Below are 16,157 nucleotides of genomic sequence, written 5' to 3' on the forward strand. Positions count from 1 at the left end.
TATAATTAAAGATTGGATCTGGTACAAAATAAATAGGAGTATGGACAGGTGTGATGTAATCAGAGATGGTTCCGTTAATTCATAACTAATAAAGCAGTGTCTTCTGTAAACTGGCCCTTTTGTCAGTGGGTAACAGTTTCTTCCAAATGAGTAAAACATTCCCAAATTTTGTACTAAATCTCCCATAGACTGCTCAGTTCTAAGAGAAACAAACTCAGTGTTCAGCTGTTATGATGGTGGAACTCATGCATCATTAACGCCAAACTCTCAGAACTTGTGCCTCGCGTGTTTCCAGATGTTATTTTAAGAATTGATGGAAGTTTCACATGGATTCCCATTAATCATTGCCATTCAGTCAGAATAAGATTGAAGACGAGGAGAAAACTTGCCTCTGACAATTAAGTACATCCATGTAATATTGGACACTGACCTCAGACTTTAGACACAGTGAATTAAATGGCATAATATCAAAACACAACATGTGATCAGTTAACAGTCTTATCTCACAGGAATCAACATCATTTTTGAAACGGATGGTAATATGTTCAATTCCCACAACAGATCCCTGAACTCATGATCCAACCTGTGACCCAGTGATGAATGTTCAATTATTTCATTATTAGATGTGATCATACTTAATTGCAACAATATTATTATTCAACTAGTAATACAGAATTTTGAAATAATGCTCTGGGGACAGGAGTTTAAATTCCAACCCGACAGCTGGGGAATTTCAATTCAATTAATTTGTCACAACTGAAATATACATCCTTCTGCAATGAGTAACAATCATATTTCATCAAAGCTCATCTTCTTCTCTATTGGCTTTAAGGAGAGGAAATTTTACTTCTTACTTATAAAGTATAGACAATTGTCAGAAGAAGCAACAGGCCTGAGGATTGTGAATTAAACGAATGAAGGCAACATGATTGAGGGCGGAAATACATTATGAGAATAAAACAGCAGGGAACATTAGAGATATAATGCTGGCACTGTAGTACAGTAGTGAGCATTCCTGCTTCACAGCGGCCCGGATTCGATTGCCCTCTTGGGAGACTGCCTGGGTGGTCCTGCACGTTCTCCCTGTGTCTACGTGGGTTTCCTCTGAGTGCTCCAATTTCCATGCACATTCTGTTTTGGTCAGAAGAATTCACCCGGATAGGCGCCAGACTGCGGTGACTTCATTGCAATGCTAATGTAAGTCTTATCAGTGATTTTTTTTTAATAAACTAATTCCAAAAACGTCTATAAATATCTGAATGGACGAAGATTAATAAACACAAATGTTCGAAACTTGCATTCAGAATCCAGAGAAATTATAGTGGGGAAGGAAGAAATGTTGGTGGAATAGACAACAAAGTTTGACTTCATCTTCGCAAAAGAGGACACAAGTATCCTTCAAAAAATGTTATGGAACCAAGGGAATAGTTGGAAGACGGCATTGAAGAAGACTAGTATTAGTAGAAAAATCATGTTGGGGAAATTGATACGGTTAAAGGCTGAGAAATCACTGGGGCCTGATAATCTACATCCCAAAATATGAAGGGAAATGGCCCCGGAGAACATTGGATGCATTGGTAGTCATCTTCTAAAATTCGATAACTCTGTAGCAGTTCCTACAGATAGTAACTCCAATGTACACAATGGAAGGGGGAGTGACGATGTTGAATTACAGCCTGATTTTTCTATCAGTAAAGATGTCAGAGACTGTTATCAAAGATATAATAGCAACATATTTGACAGGCATCAACGGAGTTGGATGAAGACAGCCATCTTAAGAAAGCCATGCTATTCTTAACAAACCTACTTGCGTTTTTTTTTGGCTAATGTAAATAATAGAATAGGCAAGGGGGAGGGGGGTGGACCACCGTACATGGCGTATTTTCACTTCCCCCAGACATTTGGGAAGGTTTCTCATAAAATATTAGAAGGCCAAATTAAAGCACGTGGGATAGGGAGTAACGTGCTGATATAGGTATATAAAGTGTGGGCAGATAAGAAAGTGAGAGTGGAAATAGATGGGGATTTTTCCCGAGCAGTTTTCAGCTCCAAGTGGGGTACCACAGGGTCTGAATTTATTTTATTTATTTATTCTTCACAAGTACACTACAGTAACACTGCAAGGAGGTTACAATGAAAATTCCTGAGACACCAAACTCCAGCTCACTTTCGGGTACACACACCTGAGGGAGAATTTATGCCAATGCACCTCAGCAGAATGACTGTGGGACTGTGGGAGGAAACCTGAGTACCTGGATGAAACCCACATAGACACGGAGAGAACGTGCAGACACCGTGCAGCAATGACCCGAACCGGGAAATGAACCGAAGTCCCTGGCCCTGTGGCCAGTGGGATCTAGATGAAGGAATCCATTGTACCATGTCCAAAATGGCTGGCGATACAAAGTTTGACAAATTTGTCAACTGTGAGAAGGGTTCTGGGCATAGCGCGAGGGGCTCGGGGTGGGGGGGGTGCGGCAGGGAGGGGGGCTTCAATGTGATCTGGACAATTTGAGTGAATGGGTGAACGCGTAGCAGATGCCTTGCAACGGGGATAAATGTATAGTTATATACTGGTGTGTATATTCAAAAGCAACATATGTTAGGAAGTGTGATGTAAAAATGGATCTGGGTATCCTTTTGCACCACTCAATGAAATTTTAGAGGCAAGTACAACAAGCAATTAGGAAGGCTTTTGTTGCAAGAAGACATGAATTCAGAATTAGGGAAGTCTTACTGCAGTTACGCCGGGCCTAGAAAGAGTGCAGAAGGGATTTACTAAGATGCTATTGGGACTTGATGGTTTGATTTATAAGGAGAGGTTGGACAGACTGGGCCTTTTTTGGCTCTGCGGCGTAGAAGGCTGAGGGGTGATCTTCTATAAAATGATGAGGGATACAGATCAGCAAGATTGTCAAAATCTTGTTCCAAAGATAGGGGAGTCTAAAACTAGAGGGAACAGGTTTAAGGTGAGAGGGGAGAGATACAAAAGTCTCCAGAGGGGCATTTGTTTCCAAAGAGAGGGTGGTGAGTGTCTAGAACAAGCTACCGCAGATAGTAATAGACGTTGTTACAATTTTGTCTCTTAAAAAACGTTTAGCCAGTTACTTGGGTATAAAAGGATATGGGCCAAATGCAGGCAATAGGGATTAGTTTCGGTATTTAAAAAAAGGGCGGCATCGGCAAGTTGGTCCAAAAGACCTGGTTCCATGCTGTAAACCGCTGTGACTGAGATGATTGGCTTTAAACAACCACAACCATCTTACTCTGTGCTCGGTATGACTGCGGTCAGTGAAATATTTACCCCCGGATCCACATTGATTGAAGCTTTGCTCAGGGTCCTTGCTGTGACAGTCGGTCAAGTGCTGCGCTGATGTCGAGGGCAGGCTCTCTCTTTATTAAATCAACTATTTCCACTATATTTGGAGTAAGTTTAAACGATTTCTGGAAATGAGTGTTCCTCGTGGGAACCCAACAGAGCATCACTGACCAAATTATTATTATTCCCATTATTATTATTGCTTATTCAATAATCCTTGATACTTTCTACTACGTTGATGGAGTTCCGTTCATTGGGTGGCATTTGGTCGAGTTGGATTTGTCCTGCCTTTTGCGATCAGGCGTGTCTGCCAAAATTCCACCATGTTGTGTCTTTGACAGTGTCATAGCTGTACTTGAATAGATTGGCTGGGGCACAACTAGTCCCAGAACAAAAACCGTTATTATTGTTGCTGAATTATTGTCAGGACGAACAATCTTTACAGTGTCCAATGCTTTTAGCATGGGGCTAGGCCACATATCATTCATGATCATATTGCATGACTGAGCGGGCTCCAGGAGATGAGTGACCAACTCCTGTCCCTATCCTGTCCCTATCTTCCTATGTTATCCAGTGAAATGAGTTGAACTGCTCGGAGACTGGCATCTGTCATGCTGGGGACCTCAGGAGGAGGCCGCGATGGAACATCCTCTTGGCACTTCTGGCTGAAGATATTAGCAATTGTTTCAGTCTTGTTATTTTTCCTTCGTGCTGAGCTCCCCCATCTTAAAAATTGGGATTTTATTTGAGACTTCTGCTGTGTTTATTTTAAACTACCATTCAGGGCTGTGTGCTGGAGAACTGCAACGTTACATCCTGCCTACAAAAATTCAGATCAGAGTGAAGGTGTGATGTATACATTGACACGTACCGGTGCAAATTAGTTGAAACAAGGTGCCATATGATACATTATATTATAATCAGAGACAGGGCCCATTCCACATATGTACATATGGAGGCCAATTCAAAATGAACGGACACAGTGTCCAGTGTAGTGTTTATTGAAGCAGTGCCTGAATCATCTAAAGTAACTGATCAAGATTGCAGTTCCATCTGATGGCAGAACTCTGCAATTACAGTTAACTGCGACAATATCATTATCAGGTATGATCAATGATACTAATGTATCAAGAATTCATACCCATAGATATAATACCACATCCCCTTCTTTGGAAGGTGCCAAAATTAAAGGTGCAAAGAATTGTATATGTACGCTGTTGAATAATGTAGGTTAGGTGTTTCCCACCGGAATCTATCTAGGGGCCTCAATTATTTACAATATTCATCAGCGACTTAAATAGTTACAAAAATAGCCAAATATCCAACTGATATTGATTAAGATTTTTTTTAGAAAGCACAAAGTTAAATTCAGTTAATGTCCAGCGAGATTTGGAGTTCCGGTGCAGAGCTTCTTAAAATGCCACGAACTGTTGCAGAAACCAGTCAAGAAGGCCAAAGGAATGCTGGTCTTCATATCTAAAGGGTAGGAGTGTAGGGATGCAGATGTTGTGCTGCAATTGTGCAAAATCTTTGTTAGATCCCAATTACAGTACTCTGAGCAGGTATGGGCAACACATTTTGGAAGCGTGTTCACCCTGGAAGGAGCTCAATGCAGGTTTACAAGAATTATACTTGATTTTAAGGGGTTAGGTTGCGAGGAGAATTTAGTCAAATCAAGAGATTTTCGCTCGAATTCAGAAGTTTGGAGGGTGCGCTCACAGGAATCAACAAAATATTTCCAGGGAAGGACAGAGTTGACAAGGATAAAATGTTTCCACCAGTTGAAGGCTCGAGAATGAAGGACCATATTTTAAAAAAAGGCCAAGCCATGCAGGAGAGTTGATACAAAGCATTTCTACACACGGAGAGTGGCGACGTTCGGAACCCTCTTACTCAAACGCCAGTGGATGCTGGTTCAATTGTTAAATTTAAGTCTAAGATTTTTTTTTAATTGAGCAGGGGTATCAAGGAATATGGATCGTGGGCAGGTGCATGGAATTTGGTTACAGATCAGCCAAGATCTTAACGAACGGCGGGGCGAGTCTGTGGAGTTGAATGGCCCACTCCTGTTCCTATATTGCCAATCCAGCCTCAGAGTAAAATACCTCAATTCATGTTAATGTATTTCTGTTGATCCTGGTTAGAAGGAAGAATGTTGACCAAGGCTCTGTTGGAGACCATGGCACCTTTAACGTCCACATCGGCAATCATGGCGTTGGGGAACGTTTATTCCTTCATCATTCCACCTGAAAGATAGTTGGGGTCATTATCTCTGAATCCTCCCAGGAAGGCAAGGTGGAGTCATAAGTTGAAGGAAAATGTGTGTATTCAAATGTGTGTGTGTGTGTGTGTGTGTGTCTACGTGTATATGTATATAAAAAGAAGACAATATATGAGACAGAGTGAGAACAAGAGAGAATGTGTGGGTGTGTGTTTGGCTGTGTGCTTTGTCTGGAAAATGTCAAGTTGTGCACAAATCAATTTCACAATGTACCAAATATAACAATCCACTCTCATCAACCTCATCATTTTCACTCTTTCCAGCTTCGATTTGAAGACCCACCATCAGCAGGATGTGACTCTAGACGGACAGCAGTATGTTTAACTGGGCAATGCCTTCTGAGATGCCCTGGAATACCACTCTGCTGAAAATAAGTTAAGCACAAGAAACAAAAGTTGGTCTTTCCAGCGACCCCCGCGTCCCATAGAAGAATAACTGAAATAAAACACAAGCATAAATGTTTATGTAGTATAAAATATATCATCTCTCTGAATCAGCTCTCGCAATCTGCCTGTATTTATTTCTATCCAACGATCACAGTGTTTGGTTGTGTTGGAGAGATCATGATTGTTGCTACCAAGGTGCCGGAGAAGCTGGAAACTTTCTTTTCCGAAGAAATGGGAAGTATTGGTATAGATTTACAAATTTAAAAATAAGTAAGTTGCCTGCAGCAGTATTGCTGGGCAGATTTGTTTATAAATAGGCCCCATTGACAATGCTAAGAGTTTGAAGTTGGCTTGCAGCCAAGCGCTCAGTACTGAGTAAACAGATCTTTGAGTTACTGAACAAACACCGTCAGATGTTTCCTGTAAATATTTTCGGGTGTTTGTCAGCAGGTTGGACTGCTGCCAAATACTGCGTCGGACAGATTAACGTGAATCTGTAAGGATAGAATGGAACTTAAGTCAGTAATATAATCATTGTTTATTTCCCACAAGAAAGGAACGTTTTGATTTGTATTCTTTCTCAGCAAATATTTTAAATGAATGCACTGTTTACTATGTGATTAAACAATATCAGAAACTAGTAAAATGGCCAGGTGCTATTTCATTTTTGTAACTTCCAAATAAATGCCCTTTCAACAATTAAAGCCATGTTGTGAGCTACTGCAAGATCTGCATGGAGGAGATTTTAATGTTCCCAACCCCTCAGTCCAATGAGATCAGTGTAATGGCCCCAAAATGGAAATAATTAAAAGTAGAAGAAAACCATACAACTGCCTTGAACAGCGCGGATTCTTGGAATATTCTCAGTGCTCTGTCCGTCTCTTACATTTGATTAGATCCATGTTCTGTTGTGCAGCAGAATCTGATTTCGACCATTTACCAGTCCCTCTCGTAGCTGCCAATCTGTGAAGAAATGACCCGTTCATAACCTGGTTCAGTGGAAGATAAAACATTTATTCTTGTGATATTGTGTAATATGCCGCGAAGTCCTGATGTCCTGTTTTCACACTACCAGTGAATGTTAGACAGCCGGTGGCTGATAAAATGAGCTGCAATGATCTGGATGCTGAGGGAGAACTTTCCTGATCCCTGTGTCCGTTCTGACTCATTAAATTCTCTGTCCAAAGTCGATTTTAATTTCATGTTTCTCTGTCAAGTAATCATAAGTCAACCAGTTTTCTTTCACCGTTAATTTTCACAGGGTTAAGTAGCTATTGGGGAAATATGAGGTGTAACATTGCATCATATGAGGATTTTCATTTTTGAATGTATTTGTGAGTTGTACGGTGACATCTTTGTTAGCACTTCTGCTTTATAGCGCCAGGGACACAGTTTCAATTCCAGATTTTGGTCTAAGTGGAATCACTACCTGTGTGGAGTCTGCACATTCTCCAATTGTCAGCCTATTTACTCACACTGTCAAATAATGTGTCGCTTAGGTTGATTGGCGATGATAAATTGACCCATAATGTCAAGGGATTTAGCTGGGAATGTAGTTGGGTGTTGATGATAGGGCCTGAATAGAAATGGCATTGGTGCGGGCCCGATAGGCCAAATGGCCTCCTTATGCTCTGTACAGATTCTATGAACATGGGCACGGCTGGATGACCAGAATTTATTGGCCACCTCTTGCCAAAGACAATGGAGAGCCAACCACATTGCCGTGGCTCTGGAATTGCAGACAGGCCAGACCAGTTAAGGACGGCAGATTCCCTTCTCTAAAATACATTAGTGAAGCGAATGGATTTTTTTTTAATCAATCGACAAAGATATCATTATCATAAGTAGATTCTTATTTCCAGATGTTTGTACTGAATTTACATTCTACCATCTGTTGCTCTGAGATTCGAAGCCAGGTCCTGAATACATTAGTTCAGTTGGTGGATGAATTGTCAGTGACACAAACAGTAGGCCATTCTTCTCTTCTTCGTATACCCAGTCTCAAATTACAGTGATAGTTATCCACATCGGAAATACAATCATCCTAGCATGTCGTTACAAAAATCGATAATAATTCCTCTAATGAATTATACTTTTGCTGCAATGTGTTAGACTCAAAATCATTACAGATCAGACTGACGTATTTATCCTGACAAGGTAATGCCATCTTCTTTATGTTTATTCCATTCTGAAGGGGTGCAGAAATAAAGGAGCTTAATTCATAATCTATTTTTTCTGTCTAATACAGATGCTCAAATGCAATTTCACCCCTTGGACTAGCAGAGACGTTACAATGGATTTCACTATCACTGCCTCAGTGTTAATCTGTGTCTTGAATGTTCCAGTGCCAGCAATCAATTAACTGGGAATAATTCTCAGTATTTTTGATATATTTTATTTGATTTCATTTGATTTATTATTATCATATATATTAGTACACAGTGAAAATTATTCATTCTTGCACACTATACAGACGGAGCATACCGTACATAGGGAAGGACGGGAGAGAGTGAAGAATGTTATGTTGCAGTCATAGCTAGGGTCTAGAAAAAAAGAATCAATTTAGTGCGAAGTGGATCCATTCAGTAATCTGGTTGCAACAGTAAAGAAGTTGTTTTTGAATCAGTTTGTACGTGTCCTCAGATTTTGTATCTGTCCCCGATGGCAAAAGATGATTCAGTATGCCCGGGGTGCGTGACGTTTTATTTTCATAGATCATGTTTCATATTTTAAATGTGTCGAATCGGAGGTTGTGTTGACTCAGCCAGAGGCAGAAACCGGGCGTCCCTCAGGCTCCCTGAAACTGATCTGTAAAGACATAGCGTTCAATATTGGCAGCAACAGGATGGTCTGGGTCTGACCAGTCCCTGGCCAGTGTTCACAGTGTCTTCTTCAGTATGATAGTCATGGAACAACCTACAATTTCTCTGCCCATGGATTCAGAATCAATTTGCTCCGCCCAAAGACACTTCAAACAACGTAAAGAGGAAATCCTGGAAAATCTCAGCAACTCTGGCAGCATCAGTAAGGAGAGAGAAGCTTTGTCAAAAGGTCACTTGGACTCGAACCGTCAGCTCTTTTCTCTTCTCACAAATATTGCCAGGCCTGCTGAGAGTTTCCAGTATTTTGTCTTTTGGTTTCAATTTGCTGTAATTTGCTTTTATATTTCAAATGACATTTTCTCTTTAGAAATAACTGGAAATGGAAGATCCCTATATTTATCCTGTCTGTCCTACAGAGACTCCAGTTCCATTGTGATGAAAATGACTCTTAGCCACTACTGAAATTGCCGGATAGGCCAGTCATTTGTATCAAAGCTGCTATAGAAAATCAAATAATAAAATCATCCAGAGGGCAGGTTTCAACAAGGTGGTTCACAATCGCCTTCTCAGCAGGGACAACTAAATATTGGCTTTGTCAGTGATGCTCACATCCATTGGATCAATAACAACAGGGTAAAGTGCTGCAGATTCTGGAAATCTAAAACGACAACAACACAAATGTTACTCAACAGGCCAATGTGCATCATCAGAGAGAGAACTAGATTCATGTTAATGATCGATGCCACCATGCAAAATCTCATTGATATAATTCTAAAGAACAAAACTGTTCTCTCCAATATTCTACCTTAATACTGATTCTTCAAACAAAATCACACATTTACTGTCAAGTTATCACATCTCGGTTTGTGGTAACATGTTGTACGCAAATTACCTGCTGTATTTGCAACATGACAGCAGTGACTAAATTCAGCAAAAGGACATCAGTGAGTTTTAAGGACAAACAAAGAGCAATGAACAATACAGCACAGGAGACAGGCCCTTCGGCCTTCCACGCCTGCGCCACTCAAACTTTAGGACGATATGAGGTCGGGTAAAGTGTTCTATAAATGCAAGTTCCACCAAAATGAACGTTGTAATTCTTTGGAAGCGTTGAGATTAATGCGAACACAGTCAAGCTTCTGCCTGATCACAACAACATAACATCATAGAATCTCTGCAGTTCAAAAGGAGGCCATTTGGTCTAACAACTCAGCTTTGGCTGTCCAGCAGAGCATCCTACCTGGGTCCAGCCTTCACCCTATCCCGACAGCGACGCATAATCACAGGCTAATCCCCCGAACCTACACATCGTCTAACATTAATAAGAAATTTAGCATAGACAATCCACCTTGGACCTGGGAAGGATGCTTTGCTGGATAGCTGGTGCAGTCTTGATGAACCGAATGGTCTCCTTCTGCACTGTCGGGATTCGATGATTCTACGTTGCACATCATTGGACGCTAAGGGACAATTTATCATAGCCAATCCACCTAACCTGCACATCCTGGGACTGTGGAAGGAAACTGGAACACTCGGAGGAAACGCACGTGGATATGGATAGAATGTGAAATCCACTCACAGCCACCCAAGGTTGGAATCGAACCCGCTTCCCCATCGCCTATGAGACAGCAAAGCTAATAGTATCTCTTAGTGATAACCACACGGTTTTTTTTTTATTCTGTCCTCGCGTGAGTGTGATCTCTATTTGAAACAAGAGTACTTCGGACATCAGATCTGTGTTTTTTTTAAATTTAACTTGTCTAGTTTAAACAGACTAAATCCTCAATCAGATTAACATTCAGCAGAATATGTGCCTGTTCACAGATGCTTTATTAATTGTGACATCAGAACTTTCAGAACTAATTCTGAAAAGGGTTGTATCATTTTTTTAAAATTAAATACAACTGGTGTTATGAATGTTCAAAAGCTTCTATTCATTTTGACCAACTGTTAAAATTCTTAAAATAAACCGCTATTTTGAGTTGAAACTGATCAATAAGTGACGGTTTATCTGGTTTTGCTGTCTTGAACATTTCATTGTAAACAGTGGGTATTTATGTAAATAAATACAAAAATAGAAATTTGAAATTAGATTGTTGACTGACAAAAACACAAGTATTTCCCCACCAACACAGCACAGAAATAGAGACAACCATGCAAATCAATCAACGGATTCCAGTAATGATTGTTTTTCAACATTATTTATTCATCAGTTACGTGAGGAAAAACATCATGATGATATCTATGTTCGGAATTAGGAAATAATCCCTCTGATCCCGAATTAAAATGACACAGAAAACACAGAACATCTCCTGTGTTTCATCTCTTTCTCTGTCTTTCTCCTGTCTAATTCTGTATCTTGTTTCTCCACGATGGTTCATCGTCTTCACTCCACAGATAAAGTCAATTTCTGTCCAATGTATTCTCTCAGCCAGAGTTACAGGCTTCCACAACATATAATTAAATTAATTTGAATCCGGGAGGGAGATTTACTCTAAAAGATCTCTTGAACACTCCATTTTCTTGAAATGCTTGCTACATTTTCTTCTGCATCTAACCTCGGCTGTACCGTATGATAAGAATTCGATGTGGCAGCACCGAGGGACCTTCCCCTAGATCTAGCCGGTGTTGTCCCTGTCCTTGGTGTGTTTGACTGGACAATGTCGAGGAATATTTATTCTGCATCTCAACTCACTGTAGCTGTTTTTTGAATGGTTGATATGACTTTGTCAATATCATGATTTAATCCGTATCTAATCTCTGTTGTACCTGAACTGGATGTGTTTTATTGAAGTGTGTAGCCGATTTTTCCCCGCACCTAGCATCTGCCTCCCGAATCTCTAAAGGAAGAGTGTAGGAGAGGTTTTAAGTCGAAGAGAGTCCATTCTCTTTCTGCCTTCATTTTGTTTGAGCAGACTTTGTACAAGGAGGTTCACTCTGGTTCTTTACACGATACAGTTCCGGGAATGTTTGATTTGAATAGTGTAGAGGGAGATTCACTTTGTACTGATTCATGCTATTCCTGACTTGGGAGTATTTAATTTGGCAATGCAGAGGGAATGTTGCATTCTGCAGCTAAGCCCATGTTACTCCTGTCCTGCAATTTTATGATCATGCAGTCGTCATCTCTACAAATTTCATGGGGATTGAGTTTGTCTCTTTATATTACAGCAAATTTACCCAGTGTCAACTTATATTATGAGGCTATGTATTTCTTTATTTTTCACGAGAGCCTAACTCATTTTATATTGCATGTAGAATTTTATATTGTCTGTCTCTACTCATATTAGACTGAATCTTTTATCTGTTTGTACTAAGTTAGACGCTTTCCCTGTTTATGTTGTCCGTAATTTTGCTCTTTATGTAAAGCGAGACATTGTCTCTGTTTATATTCATTTAGATATTTCTCGGTTTGTATCAAACTAGATGCAGTCTTGTTTCTGAAATTGACCGTGTCCATGTATATATTGCATTAGACATGATCTCAGTTTTTATTGCACTGGTCAAGGCCAGTAATGATAAAACTGGCTGGAAGAACACAATTTTCTGCATCCTTCTGCAACTGCAAACTCGATGAGATTTTGGGCTTTGTAAAAAAAGAAGCGATTTCTGAAATCTGCTTCTGCTGACTGCATTCAAAATGGATACCAATTCCTGTGTAGAATTCACTGTTAACAAAGAACAAAAATCAAAGACAATTACAGCACAAGAAACGGCCTTTCGGCCCTCCAAGACTGCTCCAACCAAATACTGTCGACCCAATACTGCCCGTTTCTGGATCCTGCCTGATAGCAATGTTTTTATCCCAACATATTATCTCTTCTTCTCACAGAACCGTGTCGTAATACAGACATAGTTCAAACAGAGGCAGAGTTAAGGAATAACGCTGACACATTCGACTGAAACATATACAGGGTCAGTATCGAACATTACATATCCAGAGAGAATGTCTAGTGCAGTGTAAACTGAGTTCTGATCTAGCAGAGTATTAACAGAGCCAGACTGTATTTTAATAAACACAGGGGGCTGATCCAACAAAATAGAAATGAGTTAGTGCCGAGTGCCATGTGGGGGTGGGCAAATGCCAGATTCCAATGACACCAACATCCCATGAAAGAAACGCTTTGAAAAAATGACATTGTCAAGGAAAAGAAAACTGAAACAGTGTATTCTGCAGTTTTACTGATATAGGTGCTTGTGTGACATGAACTGAGACATTGCCCACTTATTAATGATACTGGAACGAGATTTATATGAGCTGACATGGAGTCAAGTGCATTAGCAATAATGACTGGTACAGGATTGAGCCATGTTTAATCTGAGACAGAGTCCAGAGTATTAGTGATAACTACTGATTCAGAATCCTGACTGATACAAACTAAGACAGAGCCTAATTTATTCGTAATAATTGTTGATACAGGACCGAGACTGATACACCCTGAGATTCGGACAATGCAGCAAAGAGAAAGTGTTGCAAACTGCAATAAAATTGAGATATGGCGTAGTCTTAAATAATCAAACACATTGATTGTGCAGCGTTAACTTAGACATGACTTAGACATGACTAATGAACTATTAGCATACATGACTTAGACATGACTAATGAACTATTAGCATAGTAACTGTGGCAGAACCATGTATAACGGATGAAGGCTGTATTTCCAGTTTAGTATACTGCGGCAAATGTTGTGAGGCAGTAAGAATTAAGATACAGCCTCTTGTCAGATTAGAAGAGACACAGATAATTGTGATCATAACTTAGAAAGTATAATATTAACAGCGCCGCTACATCATATATGAATACCTGAAATTGAGCCGATTGCAGGGAAATAAAACTTAGATAGGACCTTAGATGGAAATGTGATCCAGGCAGAGCCGAGTGTAACACAGAGGCGAGTTGAGTATAGGCAGAAATATAATACGTTTAAAATTAGAAAAACAAACATAGAAAATTTCAGCTCAGAATCAGGCCTTTTGGCCCTTCTTGTCTGTGCCGAACCCTTGTTTTGTCTAGTCCCACTGACCTGCACTTGGACCATATCCCTCCACACCCCTCTCATCCATGAACCCGTCCAACTTTTTCTCAAATGTTAAATGTGACCCCGCATTTACCACTTTATCCGGCACTCATTCCACACTCCCACCACTCTCTGTGTGAAGAAACCCCGCCCCCACCCCCAGTATTCCCTTTAAACTTTTCTCCTTTCACCCTTCACCCATGCCCTCTGTTTTTTTTTCTCACCTCGCTTCCTTATTTCATGAGATTTTGGCGTCACTAGTGAAGTCACCTTTTGTTGTCATATCATAATTTCCTTTGAGAATGTGGTGACAGGCTTTGGAAAGCTGGTGAGTGGGGTGTTCTTCGACACAGCTACTTTTTTCCAGAATGGTATTGAGATTTTTGAGTGGCACAAGTCGGACAAGTAGAGAATATCCAATCGTTTATGTTGCAACAGAGGCCTGTTCATGTGCGGTATTGTCCTTTGTTCTTTGTTCATACTCCTCACTTCTGCCTTGTAGATGACGGATAGAGTTTCCTGGATAGAATTCAGGAAGTCAGCTGTTCACAGCAGGACTCCTGGCATCTGTCCTGCTCTTGCAGCCACATGATTTAAATGCCTGTTCCAGTTCAGATGTTCATGAATTCTAATGCCCAGGATGTTGATAGTGAGGGATTCTGCCATAATAATGCTACTTAGTGTCAAGGGGATATCGTTGGAATCTCCCTTATTGGAGACGGTCATTGCCTGCCACTTGTGTGGCATTAATGTTACTTGCCATTCATCAGCCCAAGGCTGAATGTTTTCTCAAAAGTGGCCTAGGGAAGGAGTCAGTCCAAAGGAATTTGGGACAGGAGAAACTGCTGGTCTTTCTACCAACTCAAACATTCCAAGGAAAAATAAGGGAAATAAAACGCAAACATACATGTTCATGTATAATCTCTCTGGGACATCTCTCAGTTTGCCTGTAATTCTTTATATCCATCTATCACAATATCCTGATGCCTTGGAAAAAAAACATATTTGTTGCTAACGGGGTGCCAAAGAATCTGGGTGACCTTCCTTTCTTTAGAGATGTGAACCATCATCTAGATTCACAACTTTTAAAAATTAATGTGCCTCCAATACTGTTGCTGGGTAGATTTGTATATAAATAGTCCGCATTGGCAACGTGAAGGGTTTTAAGCTGGCTTGCAGCCAAGCGGTCAGTACTGAGGAAACAGATCTTTGATCTTCTGCACAAACAGCCCCAGATGTTTCCTGTCAATAACTTTGAGCATTTGACAGCAGCCTGGATTGCTGCCAAATACTGCGTGGGACAGATTAGCGTGAAGCTGGATGGACAAAATGGGATTCAGCCTTTTAAACAATAAATGTTTCATTCCCTCAAGAAAGACACATTTTAAATCGTAATCATTCGAATCAAATATTTTCATTCAGTGTCCTGTTCATTATATATGTAAATAACATCACAAAACAATAAAGTGACCAAATGTTTTTTTTTTCATTTGTACATTTTCCAGGTAAATTTCATTCCAATAATTAATGTTTTTTAACCACTTCATGAAATGTGAGAGAGAGAGATGTTGATGGGACCAATTCCCCAGTGAAGTGAAATCGATGCCATGACATGAAATAATATTAAAACAACATCAAAAAACTGACATGAACACCGGGGATTCCTGTAATATTCTGAAAGTTCTGCATCCTATTGAAACAGCAGCGTCTCTTGTACCTGATTAGCCCCGTGTTCTATTGTACAGTATAATCTGATTTCTGTTATTGAAGAGTTCCTCTCATAGCTGCCAATGAGTGGAGAAATGATCAGTTCATAACCTGATTCAGTGGAAGATAAAACATTTATTCTTGTGGCACTGTGCAATGTGCGATGTGTGTTCCCAATACCAGCAAATGTTAGACAGCCGGTGGCCATTAGAATGAGCTGCAATGAACTGGATACTGAAGGAGAACTTTAATGATCTCCATGTCCGTTCCAATTCGTTAACTTTTGCGTCAAAAATCAATTTAATTTTATGTTTCTCTATCAACTCACTATTTAATTATCAGGTTGGGATTCTCATTATTTTCAAAGGCCTGTCTTCGAGATTGGGACAGTTTGAAAATATGAGAAGAAACATTGTATTGTGTGAGAGTTTCTTCTCATGTCCAAACCCAAATTGTACGCGATAGCCATCCACACTGCAAATAGAATCACTTTGTATATTTTACACGTTTAGTTACGGAACTCGATGGCATTTCTTCTGATAAATTGTGCTTTATTATTATAATGTGGCAGAGACACGGAATTGTTGCAAAATTGTCTAATGTTCCAAAATGTTATTTCATCAT

This window comes from Carcharhinus amblyrhynchos, unplaced genomic scaffold (genome assembly GCF_965287045.1).
Source record: "Carcharhinus amblyrhynchos unplaced genomic scaffold, sCarAmb.v2.hapA scaffold_38, whole genome shotgun sequence".
Lineage (NCBI taxonomy): Eukaryota > Metazoa > Chordata > Chondrichthyes > Carcharhiniformes > Carcharhinidae > Carcharhinus > Carcharhinus amblyrhynchos.